This window comes from Eurosta solidaginis, chromosome X, assembly GCF_040869045.1.
Source record: "Eurosta solidaginis isolate ZX-2024a chromosome X, ASM4086904v1, whole genome shotgun sequence".
Classification (NCBI taxonomy): Eukaryota; Metazoa; Arthropoda; class Insecta; order Diptera; family Tephritidae; genus Eurosta; species Eurosta solidaginis.
This window is the reverse complement of record NC_090324.1, coordinates 45,293,224-45,311,911: the sequence shown is the minus strand read 5'-3', so window position 1 is coordinate 45,311,911 and position 18,688 is coordinate 45,293,224. Positions and strand designations below refer to the sequence as shown.

Below are 18,688 nucleotides of genomic sequence, written 5' to 3'. Positions count from 1 at the left end.
CTTCCCTTGTATGTGACAATACACTACTCTTTCTCCTTATACGTTCGTAAATGATTTGGTATAATTTTTTAATTGGTATTTCATTGAATAGCAACGTCTTATTATAATAACCTATCATAGTATTTGGTACATTTCGCTTTTTCGTCTAAAATGGTGCAGGGTGAGTCAAGTGCTCATTAATTGTAGCCATGGTTGCTTTTCAGTTTGTTTGTTTCCTGAATGAGAAATGTAGATAATTGTGAAAAAATCCACGAGGTTGTACGGCAGCAGACCGGTAAGTATTGGAAATTTTTTTGTACTTTCTTATTAACATTAATTAATTTGTCTTTTCCTTTTAATTTCAGGTTTTCTCCAGCATGTGGACGCAACAAAATGGAAATTGGTATGGATGGAACACTAGCTGGCACAAAGGCAGAGATAATATTTGTTGCTGAACAACAGAGCAATAAGTTTGCAAGTTTGATATGGATGTAGGTGTCTAATTGTCAGCGATGCATCGATTTCGAAAGAAGCCGGCGCACTAATAGTTGCTGATTGATCTTCGTCGGGCGATTGGAGAATTTGGTGAGTGCAACGCTTGATGTGGCTGCTGTGATGGTCTTTGGATTTGAGAACTCACAATTATTGTTCAATTGTGATATTGTTGAGCATTGTATGGCATATTCACAAGTCTTTGACTAGGGGGTACAACGTCAGGTATCATACTATTTGGTTGATTATGATGAGCTGGTGAAGTAAAGTGTTGTTTTCGGAAACATCATCCTGGCTATCGGTTTTACATTTTTTTTATCACTAGTTGTTGTAGTAGGCTGTCTGCGGCAATGCTACTAGCATCATCAATAGTATGTGAAGAAGGAAGTTGTTGTGATGACCCTTGTCGCGATTCTATTGTGAGGTTATGAGAAGGTAATATCTGTTGTTGACATTCAGGGCGTTCTAGCAGATTATCTTGAATATTTAAAGCGCTGACCTTGGAGTCAACGCGGAATGTATTTGTATCGATAGATGATGTTGAATTAAATATGTTATCACTTTGATTCTCTTTATTTTCCAACGTATCAGAGAGTAAACTATGATCTTGCGATGCCAAAGATGCCAATGCTTCAAAACCGAATAGACCAAGACATTTTGGATCTTTGTAAAAATTTGAGAAATCCCAGAAGTCATACTCTGTATCTTCCGTCTGGGCAACATGTTTTGGTGGAAATTGTAAAACGTTCATACCACTACCTATTCGTGATATAAAAAAGAAAAAAAAATGTAAGGCGCGATAACCTCCGAAGAGATCTAAGGCCGAGCCTCTCTTCTAATTTGCGTCGTGCTCCTCTTGATTTTTCCCTACAAATTGGCCGGACGGGACCTACATGTTTTATGCCGACTCCGAACGGCATCTGCAAGGCAGATGAGTTTTCACTGAGAGCTTTTCATGGCAGAAATACAATCGGAGCGCTTGCCAGACACTGCCGAGGGGCGACCCCGCTTAGAAAAATTTTCTTCTAATTGAAAAATCTTATTTCTAAAATTTTGATGTTGCTTTGCCCGGGAGTTGAACCCAGGGCATAAGGTGTGATAGGCGGAGCACGCTACCATCACACCACGGTGGCCGCCATGATATAAGACGCGTTAATGTACAACGATCTTTTTCAGATGCAACAAAATTTATAGCGATTCCATGTGAGCCAATCCGTCCTGCGCGTCCAATACCATTCAAATAAGTAACCATATCAGTTGGTAGTTCTAAATTTATAACCAAATTAACATGTTCTGAGTCTACACCATGCGACATAAGATCAGTTGTAATAATAATTCTTGTTTTGAATTCACGAATCTTATGAAACATTTCAAGGCGTGTTTTCTGACCTTGAGCACCGTATATTTGCTCGCAAGGCCAACCCTCTTTCTCTAGGTAGTTACAATAAAAATTAGCACGTGACTGTGAACCAGCAAATATCAAACATTGTTTAAATGCTATACGTCCGAATATATAACGCAAAGCTTCTAGCTTTGACTGCATTTCGAATATACTAGTTCGGGTTTTTCATAAGCAAATTGTTTTATTTCAATTAATAATGTCGCACGTTCCTCAGTGGAAATTAATAGGGGAATCCGCATTATTTTTGCTAATTCTTCATCTCAACCATCACAAAATGTTGCGCTACAAGCGATGGTTTGCCGTTTTTCTGGCAAAGCATTCTGTATACGCCGCAAATCTTGACGGAATGACTGCGTATACATTTTATCAGCTTCATCCAATCCCGGCAAACGCATCTTAGAGGTGTTAAGTACATTATTTTGTATTAAATGCAGCAAACGCCCAGGTGTACCTACAATAGATTTGGCACCTTGTAAACGTTTTCTGTCATCGGCTACATCTAGACCACCAATGACACTAACAGCACGAAACCCCGTACAGCAACTGCCAATTTGATTCAATAACATTTCTATTTGTTCAACAATTTCACGTGTTGGTGCTACTATCAAGGATTGTGGTTCTGCCAGATCAGCGCGGTATGCTTCGAGTTTTATTAGTACCCGATTTTTATTGAACAAGTAAATCTATTCCTGATTTTCCCATCGGAATTGAAGTAAATTGAATTGCTGTGGGGTATACAAATCCCGTTCTCTGCAAACCTTTGCGAACACCATCGGATAGCAATATTTTACTAAACAGTGCTAGTTCTTTTAGCTTTATATGATCCGTGAGCTGCTTGCCCTCCAGGCTATGAGCAACGCCTCCTGCATCCATTTTTTTTTTTTGTAGCAAACAATTATTTATGTTGGAATCGAGACCGGTAAAATGCTAAATTTTCGCGAAAAGTGCTTTTGCCCTTTTTTTCATAAAAGGTAGATTTTGCCTTTGGCTATTTTTGTTTTGAAAGAAAATGTTTGTGGACAAAACAAACTGAAGTGGCACGAAATTCTTAATTAAAAAATTTTGATAGATTTTTTTTTTTCACATTTGAACATGCTTTCAAGGCAAACTTGATGCTATCGAAAAGTGCTTTTACTCCGTTTGTTTTCGATGAGGTTGTCAGTTCACCTTGTATGACTGGTATTTTACTACTGGTCATGTTGGATGTTAAGGAACTGTACAATCCCTCTTGTGACCAATGTTTTGGTTATTAGTTGAACTTCCACTAGATTTATAATTGGGGTAGCTCACGACGTAGACTAATTGGTTTGGTCTTTCTTGAAGTGGAAGACAATAGAAAGCATTTTTAATTGGATGCCGCAGATTCTTCTGCCTCATCGCGATTGTATGGTAAGATGATGAGCTTTACCAAGGGTTGGGTTATCTGGTCTTTCATCGTCATGATATCGACCACTCTGACGCGGTCGTCAGGTCCTGGTCCTGGATGTAATTTGATCACCCATCCGGGTGTCCATTCGTTTGGAGACAAATTGTCCTCCTTGATTACGACCAAGTCCCCGATTTTTAGGTTCGTTTTGGAAAATCTCCATTTATTTCTTTTCTGCAGTTCAGAGAGGTATTCCGATTTCCACCTCTTGCAGAAGGAGTGATGTAGGGATTTTAACTTTTCCATCGATTTATAATTGAGGCAGAGTTTTCGCTGGCATCAGGTTCTGGTGGAGATAAGAGGTGTCCTCCTATCAGAAAGTGACCTGGGGTCAGTGGCTCCAGGTCTGATGCATAGTTTGACGCGAGCCAAATGGTCGGGAGTTGAGGCAGGCTTCGATCCTTCATAGCAAAGTCGCAAACTCCTCAAAGGTGAATTTGCAATTTGAAGCTATTTTTGTGAAGTGGCCTTTAAAACTTTTCACTCCCGCCTCCCACAGTCCCCCATGTGAGGAGCTTTTGCGGCGATAAAGTGCCACGATAAGGATTGATGGGAATACTTGACAGGGTGTTGGGCGTTTTGTAGGAATTCCCTCATTTCCGCTTAAAGTGTTCTAGAAGCCCCAAAAAAATTGGTGCCATTATCGGAAAACATATTACTAGGGTAGCCTCTTCGCGAAACGAACCTCGCAAAAGCTGCTAAAAATGATTGAGTGCTGAGATCGGAGGTGGGTTCCAGGTGAATCGCTTTCGTTGCAAAACAAACGAACAAGAATACATACCCCTTCGAAACTCTACAACCTCGTCCCCGAAAGTTCTTTATATCGAAGGGTCCCGCAAAATCGACTATTGTATTTGTGAATGCCCGTGAGTACGTAGTTCTCTCCTCGGCTAAAATTACCATTAGCTGGGTTTGAACACGTTTTCGGTAAATCGTGCATTCCTTGCAATTTTGGACTGCCGATTTTATCATGTTCTTAACCCGTGGTATCCAATACTGTGTACGGATGAGGCGTAGCATAAGTTGGTTTTCCCCATGGAGTGAGATCCTATGGGTAAACTTTACAATAAGACGCGACAACTGGCAATTATACGGTAAAATGACTGGGTGTCGCTCGTTGTACGGGATATCTTCGGATGTTTCGAGGCTGCCGCCTGCCCTCATAACCCCCTTTCATCTAAGAATGGGTTCAGTGGTAGTACCTCGCTCTTTGCTTCTATAAGTTTTTTAGATTTTAAAGCTGAATACTCCTCCCAATAATGCCTCTTTTGGTAGATAACAATCAGACGTTGGGTCGTTGCTTTTATTTCGCTCGACGAAATTGAGCAAGAATTCGCCTGAAATGAGGCCCTTGTTTTTGGGTTAGTTCTTTGAAAGAATCTCCAGACGCAGGATAGTACTTTCAAAGCTCTCGAGAGGTCAGAATATCTTGTGAGTCTGTATCTACTATTGATGAGTGTACCTGGACCCTCTTTTCTTCTGACGTGGTGGTATATTCTGCTTCTTGCGTAGGCCAATTTCAGCTATCTTCATGAAGCCAAGAAGGGCCCTCCCACCACAGGGCTTTGTTGATAAGATCTTCAGCGGGTATACCTCTACTTGCGAGATCTGCGGGTTTGATGCCGAGTCGACATGAAGCCAGTTTTCCTTCCCTACTGTGTCAATTATTTTTGTCACCGTATGGGCAACGAACGTGGACGGGAGTTTGCGAACCCATGCAAGGACGATTGTCGAATCCGTCCATAGATAGGTTGTAGGATTATCAAAATTGAGCAATTTTACGAACACAAGATTCTCTATTTGTACCCTCAGGTGTACTGCGGCTGCGTATGCTTTCTCAGAAGCATCGCAGAAGACATGTAGTTCGATGCTCGCTACCGGGGAAAATCGTACCAACGTGGTATACGAATGCGTTCAATGTTTCGGTAGCTTTCTAAAAAATTATGCCATCTATCTAATACCGCGGGAGATACGGCTTCGTCCCAGCCAAATACCTAGCATAATGATTTTTGAGGTAATAATAAATGGCCCTAGCCAAACTAGTGGATTAACTAATTTTGCTATAGCAGACAATATTGTTCTCTTTGTGAACACGACTTGGTTATCTATGAGTTTCGTAGAAAAATAGAAATAATCAGAGTGGGCATTTCACCTGATCCCTAAGGCTTTAACCATACTAGCATCTTCAAAACTTAAAAAGTTTTCATTAAATAAATGCGACCTTGGAATACCTTCCAGTAGTTGGTCTCAATTGGAGGTCCACTTCCTGAGAGAGAAGCCGGCTGATTGTAATACCGCTTGGATTTCGTACCTTGCTTTCGTGGCGGTTGTAATGGCGTGTCCGCCCGCGTCCTCGACATACATACACTGTCGTAGGATGTCCGAAGCAATGGGATAGGTTTCCTCTACGTCCTCTGCTAGTTGGAGAAGGGTCCTTATGGCCAGGTAGGGCGCGCAGTTCACTCCAAAGGTCAAAGTCTTCAATTCCTATAGGCTGATGGGTTCGCTGGTGGATGACCTGAAGACGATGCGTTGATACCTGGTGTCCCTGGGCTCTAGCAATATCTGCCGGTACATCTTTTCGATGTCACTGTTGAATACGTCTCGGAGCAATCTCCAACGGAGTATGAGAATCGCTAGATCTCTCTGAAGGACTGGGCATGAGTGAAGGACATCATTTAAACTGAATCCATTAGCAGTGGGACAGGAGGCGTTAAAAACAACTCTCACTTTAGTGGTGGTGCTTTCTTCCTTAATTACTGCGTGATTGGGTTAAAAATAGGTATCGCATGTATCTACCGGAACATGCTCTTCTACCCGTGCCAAATGAGCTAAACTTTCGTATTCTGATACGACTCGGTTATATTCCGTCTGCAATTCGGGATTTTTCGCTAACCGGGTTTCAATTCTGAAAAATTGTGAGCACGCGCTCTTAAGCGACGGTCCTAATGAGATACCCTTTTGAAAATCCTGCTTAAAAGGCAAAGACGCGATATATTTGCCATCCTCATTTCTTTTGTGGGTTCTTTTATTCAACTCCTCGCAGTAATTTTCGCCTTTGTTTCGTATTTGTTTGTCCAGCGATACCTCATTAAAAAATTACACACACCTGCCGGCTGGGCTGGCCGTTTCCGTTTGGCCAGGTAATATCCTGCCAAATACCGTTTCCTGCGCAAGGAGGGTGTCTAAAACATTTTTTCGTATACCGCCTAGCATTATTTGTGCGTAAATATCCCCACCCGGATCTACTTGTTCATTTACAAAGAACCTCCGATCTGCTAGCACCAAGTCCGGGAAAAATTGGTGTGTCATGGGGTCAACTTGACAGGTTGGCAGATTGCCAGTGAGCTGGGCTAAAACCAATGGGGTGTGTATGCGTACATTCGGGTTTATTGATGACCGCAACTGAATGAAGCACGCCTCTTTCACTCATTCTTCTTTTAAGTCACTCCGAAATGAACGAGCACTCTGATCTGGAGTCTATTAGGGCGCGGGCCGAAAAGTTTTCATTGTTATAAAAGACATTGACTTGCGCAGTACCTAATAGAACCCCTTTGCTTGTATTCGCGAAACAGGAATTGAAGTTGGTTGGGTGATTATTTGCCGTGGTAGACTAACGTTGGGCCTGAGCCTGTGCCGAAGTAGATGGTCTTTGATCTAACTGTGTCTGTTGGGTTGTGGTTGGTCTTGCGCTCGTGCCCGCATTTTGTTGAATATGCAGGAGCGTATGATGCCTTAGATGGCAAATGCTACAATTAAAGGAGCACGTACATTTGGATACTGTATGTTTAGCCAAGATGCAATTCAGACACCCCCGATTGTCTTTTATAAACGCTACTCTGTCTAATACAGAGAGCCGCTGGAAGCTTTGGCATTGTGACAGCTTGTGGTTGTTTTTCTTACAATATCTGCAAGTATTTTTCGCCACACTTGTTGGTAGGCGCCTACTTTTTTATGAGACAAACCATTATTATGCTTGGGTGGTGGCTGTTTGGGAGCTTTGGTATTTTTGCTAGCTGTCAACCCCGATAATGTTTCCAAGGTCTGGAACATGTGGGATAAAAATTTATCCAAATCTTCCCATTTCGATATTTCCGTTTTATTTTCTATAGTATGTTCCCATAAAGCTAGCGTGCTTTCGGGTAGTTTGGTAGAGCATAGATATGTAAATATCGCATCCCAATTGCCTATCTCAATTTGATGTGTTTTTAGGGCTGAGATGCAGTTGCTTATTTCCCGCTGAAGTTTTTTAATTGCGGTGCCACATTCAGTTTCTACGCTTTCAATATTGAATAATATTTTCAATTGGGTATTGACGAGAATTCGTTTATTCTCATATCTTTCCCCCAAATTCTTCCACGCTGTGGCAAACCCATCGTTCGTAAATGGGCATTTTTTATACTCAGTTGAGCAGAGCTCACAGAGTATATTAACTTTGATTGGATAACGGTTGGTTGTACAGGTAAAAATAGAAAGTAGAGTTTAGAAGGCAAACATGCATTTGCTACAGTGTTACGTGTTAATGTATACGGGACCTCTGCGTTCTGGCGGTGATGATCGCTGGAGTGACCTTTTTTTGTGGTTTTTTTAAAACTTGATAATTGGAGAACTTACGGGCTTAAGACGTTCGAGCGTGCGTATACTGTGGCTGTTTCAATCCAAGTGACCGATTCCCATTCCACGCGTTCCGTTTACCCCCAAAGCTAACAGGCCTTTAGCGGGGTAACTTAACGAAACGTCACTTTTTCTTTTAGTATAAGTGCTAACGGCCGTAACAAATAAGCGGTTTTGTATTAGATTGCACTAGGGTGCCCGGCCCTTAGTTTTCCTTTGGGGTTAGCCTGCTGGCCTAAACAGTTGGAAAACCATCTGATTTTTTTGTTTATGCACCACATGGAACAACGAGAAATATTGTGTATCCAAAAGCACTGGAGTAATAAATAATTGAAATATTGAGACTTTGAGTCATTTGAATATATAAACAACAATTCTAAATTTGCTAATGGTACTGAACAAAAATATATGTTTTAATTTTCCAATTGAATTAGGCCGAGCAACGCCGGGCAACGGGTAGCTAGATATTAATAAACGAAGAGCACTTGGGACTGTCAAACAAAGTAATTTACAATAAACAAATCCAGCATTATCAGTGATTTGCAACAGAAGGCGCAACGCTGATTAATTATAGTTGGTAAGGAAGAATAGAAGCAGCAATTTATCAGTCAAACAAAGCGCAGCGTGCCTAAAGCCGTAGTACCCTTCGAAATGGATCTATCGCGCAGATATTTGCATTGTATTTTGTATTGTATTGTATTGTATTGTATTTATTTGATTATATAGTTACATTATAAACTTACGTACGCTTATACTTACTTATATTTACTTATACATACTTACTAACTTTAATCTTACTCTTAATTTAAGCTTAGTCCTACTCTCATATTTATTTTACCTATTAAGCTTACTTATATTTGAAAATCTCTTTCATTACACCCACTATTTACATACGTAATTACATTTAACATCAACACGTACATACATACCTATGTAACACAGAACATACATTCATACCTACATTACTTCCTTTCTTTCTCTTTCTCAATAATTTTATTTTCTAATTCCGTTTAAGATTTATGTATGTTGCACATTTTTGTATAATGAGCAGTTAATAAAAGTTCTTTGACACATAAAGACATTAGCGTCATTTCTGGCGCAGTCTTACGCGAACCTAACACGCACTGCAAAACAAAAAAAAAAATTTTTGTTTGAGTAAAGCAAAATTGTTCGAAAAGGACTTATGTTTTAAACGCAAATTTTATTGTGATTGACACTCAAATTTTAAATATCCGAAATCTTAATTACGTTTTTTAACTTAAGAAAAATGAGCAAAATTGTTCGAAAAGAACATTTGTTTTAAACATAAATTTTATTGTGATTAGCGTGAAGTTCTACACAAAAAAAAATAAATAACTAAGTTTTTGAGTCACGAAAAAGCAGCAAAATCGTTCGAAAAGAATATTTGTTTGACTTTAATACAAAATTTATTGTGATTTATGTGAAATTGTGCAGAAAAGACGTTTTAAAACGCTCGAAAATAAAAATAAAAATACAAGAAAACAAGAAATGTAAAAGAAAAAATTTCTATTTTAAAAAGTGTAGAAAGAAAAAACGGTAATTTGGAGGTTACCTTGGAGAGGGAACAACAACTTTCTTACGAGCATATTTTTTATTAGTTAATTTGTGCTATACAAAAACAGCATAAAAAAAAGAGGAAGAAAGAAAAATTTGCATTCTTTGAAACTGTAAAAAGAAAAAAGTGATTTGGAGGTCACCTTCGAGAGAACTATAAATTGATTCATGCAATTTGTTGTTATTTGTGCTCTCGAAGAGAGCATGCAACAAAAAAATATTAAAAATAACCAAATACGAGAAATGAACTAACTGAAAAATCAAAATTAAATATTAAAAACAACAAAACAGCATAAAGAACTCAATATCCGTGTGCATATATACAAAACAAGAGAACATCAATCAATAACTTGGGCACATTTTGAGTAGACAAAAAAAACGCGCAGCAAATAGCAACAACAATCATTTTCTCATCACGTAGGTAAAGTTATTTTTGATCGAACTCGTCAATTGCAACAAATACAAATAAAGTATAATAACTTAAGAAGAAATAATATTGATTCAAAAGGTATTTTTCCACTCATATGTACAAAGGTATATATTTATTTATATATGTACGTAATTAACATTAAAGAGAGCAAATCCATATTTTGATCATTTTTGTAGAAATTCATTTAGTGTAAATTCATTATATTCAATATGGAGAACTTAGATGTCAATATTAAATTTAAACTTATTTCGACAAACATAAACAGCATTCCTCCTTATGATGGAAATAGAGACGCATTGTCAAATTTCGTACATCGAATAGACTCCATGGTTCAAATTTTAAATAGTTTCACCGCTGACGAATATAAAATTTTATTAATTGGCCAAATTAAAGATAAAATTATTGGGAGTGCTAGAAGATCAATTTTAATCAACGGGAATCCAGACACTTGGCCGGAAATACGAAAAGCTCTTATCGATAATCATGGCGAAAAACATTTCGTTGATGAATAAATCGATAAAATACGAGTTTGTAGATGTGATTCTACAATTGAAGCTTTTTATAATTTACTCAATATATTATTATGTCGATTAAATAACGCATCACAATTTAGTGGAAATAGTTCATTGAGTATAAATAGTGAAAGCAATGCCAGAATTGCCTTGAATTCATTTAAATTTGGTTTACCGGAACCTGTAAAAAGCATTATTGTGAGTAGGGATCCAAAAACGTTAAAAGATGCATATGATATTATAAAATCTAATGGTTATTTGTAATATACAAACAAACGAACAAATTTTTTTAACAGTACTCAGTTTAACAAAAATAATAGTAACTTTGAACATAATGTTAGTAACATGACTTCTTATGCTACTCAACAGCATAGACAACATAACAGAGAAAACAATCTGAATAATTATGTTAATCAACAGAATAGGCAGCAGTTCAGTAACAATGATAGAGTAAACGATATTAGCAGTAATGTTAGCCAACAACATAGACCATCTGGGCGAACAATAACCATAACAGTATGAATTCTTTTGTTCAGCCAAGTTTTAATAGCAACAACAGCAACCAAACAAATAGAACGAATGTAGCTCACGTAATTTTTATAATCAATATAATAACAACAATAATGAAGGACTGTATAATAATAGAATTCCGCCTGCGGAGCCTATGGAAATAGGAGTAAATGAAAATGAACAAAATTTTCAATTAGACGGTCTAAGAAATTACCCTATATAATAATAAACACCAACGTAAGAAAACTTAAATTTATAATAGATACAGGTGCAGAATTCAGTATAATAAATCCACATATATGCAATCCCAAATGGAAAATAAAATTACGTCCAATCACCTTAAAAGTAATTAATAGAGATGTTACAACGGACATTTAATATAGCTTTCCATTGTTTAAAGAATTTAATAAGCCAAATTTTTACGTAAATTTTTTAGAATTTGAATTTCACAGGTATTTTGATGGTCTGATAGGAAATAATATATTGCTTAGCTTGAGTTGTAAAATAGACTACGAACATAGAGTTTTAATAACAAAAGATGCAAGAATACCGATTTATTTTAGCGAAGAAGAAGAATTGACAGTAGAAGATTATCTGAATATTGAAACTTTGAAAATATTGACTAATGAAGAAGAAATTATGGAAGACTCGTTACCTAATATGTTTCCTTCACATTAAAATTCAAAAGACGAAGAAATTTTAAAAAGAGTTTTAAGTAAATTTAAAGATATTTTTTATAAAGATGGCGAAAATTTACCTTTTAGTAGTGAAATTCGTCATCGAATCATAACAAAAACTGACGGTCCTATATATAGCAAACTGTACAGATAGCCTGTGATACACCGAGCAGAGGTGGATAGGCAAATACAGGATATGCTAGCACAAAATATTATATCGCCGAGTAGTAGTCCTTACAATTCCCCATTATGGGTTGTACCCAAGAAACTGGATAACAGTGGTAAACAAAAATGGAGAATTGTGATAGACTACCGAAAATTAAATGATCAAACAGTGGACGACTAGTTCCCACTTCCAAATATGGAGGACATATTTGATAAGTTGGGCAAATGTTCGTATTTTAGTACTATAGACCTCGCTAAGGGATTCCATCAAATTGAGGTACATCCTGACGATAGGGCTAAAACGAATGAATTTAATCGTATGCCATTTGGCCTTAAAATGGCCCCTGCATCATTTCAAAGGTTAATAAACCACGTATTAAGAGATCATATTAAAAAAATTTGCGTTGTCTATCTAGACGACATTTTGATTTTTTCAACCAGTTTTCAGGAACACATAGAGTCCATTAAAAAAGTATTTAGCACTTTACGCGATTCAAATTTAAAAGTACAAATGGATAAATGCCATTTCGCGGCATTGACTACAAGGTTTTTAGGGCACCTTGTAACAGGTGAAGGTATTAAACCTGATCCCTCAAAAATGTATGCAAAAAATAAAATGCAGCCACTTTCTAATATAAAGGAAATCAAAAGATTTTTAGGAATCACCGGTTATTACCGAAACTTTATGCGAGATTATGCCAAAGTTGCATATCCCATGGTTCGACTTTTAAAGCAAAATGCTGTATTAGATTTTAAAAAGCAAGATTTCTTAAATTCCTTTGAAACTCTTAGACAACTCATTACTAGTGAACCGGTGTTACAACCACCAGACTTTAACAAAAAGTTTATACTCACAACCGATGCATCACAATTCGCAATAAGTGCAGTTTTAAGCCAACAAGGCCATCCAATTTGTTATGCATCAAGAATATTGTCTGACCATGAAATTCGCTATTCAACTATAGAAAAAGAAGCACTTGCTGTTGTATGGTCAGTAAAACATTTCCGAACATATTTATACGGTCGCAAGTTTCAAATTCAAACTGACCACAAACCATTAGTTTGGCTACACAACATTAAGGAGCCAAACATGAAACTACAAAGGTGGACTAAATGGGTATGATTTTGAAATTTCGCATATAAAAGGTAAAGACAACACAGTTTCTGACGTTCTTAGTAGATATTTTGTAAATGACGAAGTCAAAAATTCAGTAAAAGAAAATATTTTTAATAGCCAACTAAGTGTAGAAAATTAATTCAATGGAGAAAGTGATGATCAAATAGATATTAAATCAACAGATGCGACAGTGCACAGCGCATTTGAAGATAATTTGAACTATATATTTATAACTGAAAACGCAATAAATTACTACAAGATTCAAATACACCTACGTTATGGAGAAAAAGAAAAGTGTATGTTAAAAATTGTGAACAAAAAGTGCCAGAAACACATAGAAATAACCTTTGAATCAGATCTCAATAAAATTATGCAAGATATATTAATAGATAAAGGTATAATGTGTATATATTGTGAAAATGATGACCTTTTTATGAAGTTTCAAAATATTTACCTTAGTAATTTTGATAATAAATCTTTGACACTGTATCGATCAAATATTAAGCTAATTGAAATCACTGACAAAAATGATATGTTGACTATCATTGAAAATGAACATCTTCGCAATAACCACCGAGGCATTAGAAGTATTTTTGGAGTTAAAAAATAAATATTTTTACCCGAAACTTTATAAAACTATAACGTATTACATAAATAATTGTTCCATTTGTGCTATAGCTAAGCATGACAGAATCCCTTTAAAAATACCGTTCCAAATAACAGAAACCCCTACACATTTTAATGATATAGTCCATATAGATATTTGGTACCCCTGCCGAAATAAAATGTATTTGACAACCATAGACAAATTCTCGAAGTATGCTACATTTCATAAATTAAATGATAGAAACTGGATTGCGATTCTAGCCGCTTTAAAAGAACGTATTTTATTTTTAGGTAAGATGAATAAACTCATATTCGATAACGATCGTTCCATTTTACATAGTGCTGTAAAGTTATTTTTAAAAGAACAAGGGCATTGAGTCACACGTAACCCCGCCATACCTTAAGACAGGTAATTCAGACATTGAACGCCTCCACGGCACACTTAATGAACACCTACGCATATTAGAAGCTGACAGCAATAATAAAACAATAGACTTAGATGACAAACTTTTTAATATATTTAATGCCTACAATAGAACTATTAATTCTACCACAAAAATACGACCAAATGATTTTATAATAAAAAACTATGATAAAGAAGACATAAATAAATTATGTAAAGAGTATGAAGAACAAAAAATTCAAAGAATAAATAAATTAAATAAAAATAGAAATGCCAAACCTAAACAATTAGAAAACATTGTAGTTAATAGATAAATTGCGAAAAGAAAGCCTAAATATAAGAAACTTGTAAAATATGATCGCCAAGGTAATTATGTTATAGATTCTTCTAACAATAGAAATATAAAATACTACAAAAGTCAATTCAAACGAAACTACAATTTGAACAATAAATAATGTAAATAGTAGTTAAAACATTTTCTTTTGTTTTTACCATGACATTTTTTTTTTTAATTTTTGTAATACAATAAATAATCAGTAAATTAAATATTTGTGAGGGCACAAATAACTTAAGGGTGGAGGAGTTACATTATAATCTTACGTACGCTTATACTTACTTATATTTACTCATACATACTTACTAACTTCAATCTTACTCTTAATTTAAGCTTAGTCCTACTCATATTTATTTTACCTATTAAACTTACTTATATTTTAAACTCTCTTTCATTACACCCACTATTTACATACGTACTCCCATTTAACATCAACACGTACATACATACCTATGTAACACAGAACATACATTCATACCTACATTACTTCCTTTACTTTCTCTTTCTCAATAATTGTATTTTCTAATTCCGTTTAAGATTTATGTATGTTGCACATTTTTGTATAATGAGCAGTTAATAAAAGTTCTTTGACACATAAGGACATTAGCATCATTTCTATATTAAGTCATACATGAGGTATATCAGTTAACCCGCGAAGCTTTTGAGCTGGTCTGCGGGTAAAACATTCCTACGACATGATTTACAAAACATTTAACATAATTATTAGCTTAATTCTATAAATTTTGTCTTTAACAAAGTTTAAGATTATAGCTAATATTTAATACAAATTATATTTTAGTAGCCTAAAACAGTAAAATTTGATATTAACAAAGTTTAGGATTAGCGCTATTAGATAAAACCTAAAATAATTTCATCACACTTAGCGGCGAGTTGCATTAAAATGTGGACGAAATATTTGTAGTAAAAGAATTAGATACTAATAAAAATTTTTTAAGAAATAACAATTTTAAACGATAAATTAATCTTAAAACTAGGGCATGAAATTTCTACAATAAGCTTTTTATGTATTTATAAATAAGTTTTTTTCTTTTAGGTAGTTTTAGCAGGTTGAGCAAGTTTAATGGTAGTTCATTTAACAAGGTGGGTACTAGAACGGATAGTGTATTTTTTGAGTAGTTATACAAAACCTTGCTACTCTGAGTTTGTTTTGCACCTGAGCTTGTGTCCCGAGATTATGGTTAATCTTTGTTTGAAACTTTTGTTCGGTATAGAACTCATTGATTGTTGCTATTTTTATAAGCTTTTATTTAGTTTCACTTTTGTTGTCTGTAATGGAATCTTGCAAGTTAAATTTGATACACTTCCCGGTGTCCGATTGAGCTGAAATTTTGCACACATGTATAACTCCGATGACAATGCAATATTACTTTGTTAGAATTCGATAAATTAATCGATAACACAGTTATCGGTAAAGATTTGTATTTACTTTGGCATAACAGCCTAAGTCCCATACAAACACGTATGCGTATTGGAATTTACACATTTTATGCGCAGCAACTTCAGAGGTGTACTTAAAGTTTGGCGCTTAGCAGTCCATATAAATTATAAGCGTATAGACGTTTACGTTTAAAAAAAAAAATACGGCTATTATCTTAAAACAGATCTAACACACAGAGCAGAGATCTGCAATGAGTAGTTCTAAACTGAACGCCACATAGGCCAAGTCACAATAAAATATGATTTTAAGTTAGTTAACACTGTTTGACACAATTTTATATATGCTTGACTGTTCAAAGTTGACTTCGAAGAAACCCTGTAATGTTGATGCATTAAAAGAAATGGATAGAATGAGAAACGTTACAAATAACTAAGTAAAGTTTACGTAACTAATTTAAACAATATTTTGCCCTACTAAAAATTAAAAAAAAAATCATATTTAAATTAAATTTAAGAAAAAGGCTTTTCTAAGAACAAGCTTCTATTACTTGTTAATAAAACGAACTAAAAAGTAAAAAAAAAAATTAAAGAAAAAAAAAACTTTTTTAAAAATAAGCTTTTATTATTTTGGTTAATAAAATTAACTAAAAAGTAAACAATAAATTGACTCTAAAGAAATATAACACTTTATAAGTTCATTGTAAGCTTAAACGATAATTAGGCTTTTTCGTCTGCGACAAAAAAATTCTATATTGTACATAATTATATATTTTTAACATTAAAACTTTACACCTAAATTATTAAATCTTACAGTTTATATCACAGTCCAAATTGTTCTAATAAAAAACGTGTTAAATTTTGATTGCGGCTACCGTGGTGTGATGTGGTAGCGTGCTCCGCCTATCACACCGTATGCCCTGGGTTCAACTCCCGGGCAAAGCAACATCAAAATTTTAGAAATAAGATTTTTTCAATTAGAAGAAAATTTTTCTAAGCGGGGTCGCCCCTCGGCAGTGTCTCGCAAGCGCTCCGATTGTATTTCTGCCATGAAAAGCTCTCAGTGAAAACTCATCTGCCTTGCAGATGCCGTTCGGAGTCGGCATAAAACATGTAGGTCCCGTCCGGCCAATTTGTAGGGAAAAATCAAGAGGAGCACGACGCAAATTGGAAGAGAAGCTCGGCCTTAGATATCTTCGGAGGTTATCGCGCCTTACATTTATTTTTTTTTATTTTTTATAATTAGAACATTTAGCATCTCATTTTCTTGATATCGCAATGTAACACGCTTTTATTAGAACAATTAGGACTGTGATATAAACTGTAAGCTTTAATAATTTAGGTGTAAAGTTTTAATGTTAAAAATATATAATTATGTACAATATAGAATTTTTTTGTCGCAGACGAAAAAGCCTAATTATCGTTTAATATTACAATGAACTTATAAAGTGTTATATTTCTTTAGAGTCAATTTATTGTTTACTTTTAAGTTAATTTTATTAACCAAAATAATAAAAGCTTATTTTTAAAAAAGTTTTTTTCTTAAATTTTTTTTTACTTTTTAGTTCGTTTTATTAACAAGTAATAGAAGCTTGTTCTTAGAAAAGGTTTTTTCTTAAATTTAATTTTATAAGCTTTTATTTAGTTTCACTTTTGTTGTCTGTAATGGAATTTTGCAAGTTAAATTTGATACACTTCCCGTTGTCCGATTGAGCTGAAATTTTGCACACATATATAGCTCCGATGACAATGCAATATTACTTTGTTAGAATTCGATAAATTAATCGATAACACAGTTACCGGTAAAGATTTGTATTTACTTTGGCATAACAGCCTAAGTCCCATACAAACCCGCCGGTACCTATCCGTGGATTGTGATATTTGGACGTGGTGAATCACGCGTGTCACGCGTGGTGAATCTCAACGCTTGCGAAAAGCGGAGACATAACCCTCTGCTGTATTTCTGTGTATAACCAACATAGCTGAATTTTTAAGGCTGTTTAACTCTGTAATCTTTTCTGTAATTTATTTTGCTTTTGGAAAAATTACCTATTTGAAAAAAGCTGGCTGAAAAATATAGCTTGCTTAAGTTAAATCAAGAATGGAAAATCTTGGAAAATTTGAGCAGATGTGGCAATTTCGCGCGTCCGTTGAACGAAATATTGACAATCTGCTGATCATCGCTAGGAAATTAGCGACATTCCATCAACTAAGCAGCACTTTAGCAATACTACTGTTATTATTTGGTCGCTCAAACACACACATATTAATTGTGCATTAAATCTAAAATATACAAATACACCATAATAATTTACACGGCCAAAGCCATAATAATTTACCCTACTAAAAATAAAAAAAAAAATTCATATTTAAATTAAATTTAAGAAAAAGGCTTTTCTAAGAACAAGCTTCTATTACTTGTTAATAAAACGAACTAAAAAGTAAAAAATAAAATTAAAGAAAAAAACTTTTTTAAAAATAAGCTTTTATTATTTTGGTTGATAAAATTAACTAAAAAGTAAACAATAACTTGACTCTAAAGAAATATAACACTTTATAAGTTCATTGTAAGCTTAAACGATAATTGGGCTTTTTCGTCTGCGACAAAAAAATTCTATATTGTACATAATTATATATTTTTAACATTAAAACTTTACACCTAAATTATTATAGCTTACAGTTTATATCACAGTCCTAATTGTTCTAATAAAAACGTGTTACATTGCGATAGCAAGAAAATGAGATCCTAAATGTTCTTAATTATACCATCAAAATTTAACACGTTTTTTATATTAGAACAATTTGGACTGTGATATAAACTGTAAGATTTAATAATTTAGGTGTAAAGTTTTAATGTTAAAAATATATAATTATGTACAATATAGAATTTTTTTGTCGCCGACGAAAAAGCCTAATTATCGTTTAAGCTTACAATGAACTTATAAAGTGTTATATTTCTTTAGAGTCAATTTATTGTTTACTTTTTAGTTAATTTTATTAACCAAAATAATAAAAGCTTATTTTTAAAAAAGTTTTTTTTCTTTAATTTTA

The 18,688-nt window shown here is 34.7% G+C and overlaps 2 pseudogenes; one reads left to right on the top strand and one right to left on the bottom strand.

Moving 5' to 3' along the window:
* Nucleotides 1–485: 485 nt before the first annotated feature.
* LOC137234892 (uncharacterized) lies at nt 486–2,746 on the bottom strand (annotated as a pseudogene).
* Nucleotides 2,747–11,978: 9,232 nt separating this feature from the next.
* LOC137234891 (E3 ubiquitin-protein ligase Nedd-4-like) overlaps nt 11,979–18,688 on the top strand; it is a 17,142-nt pseudogene continuing 10,432 nt past the window's right edge.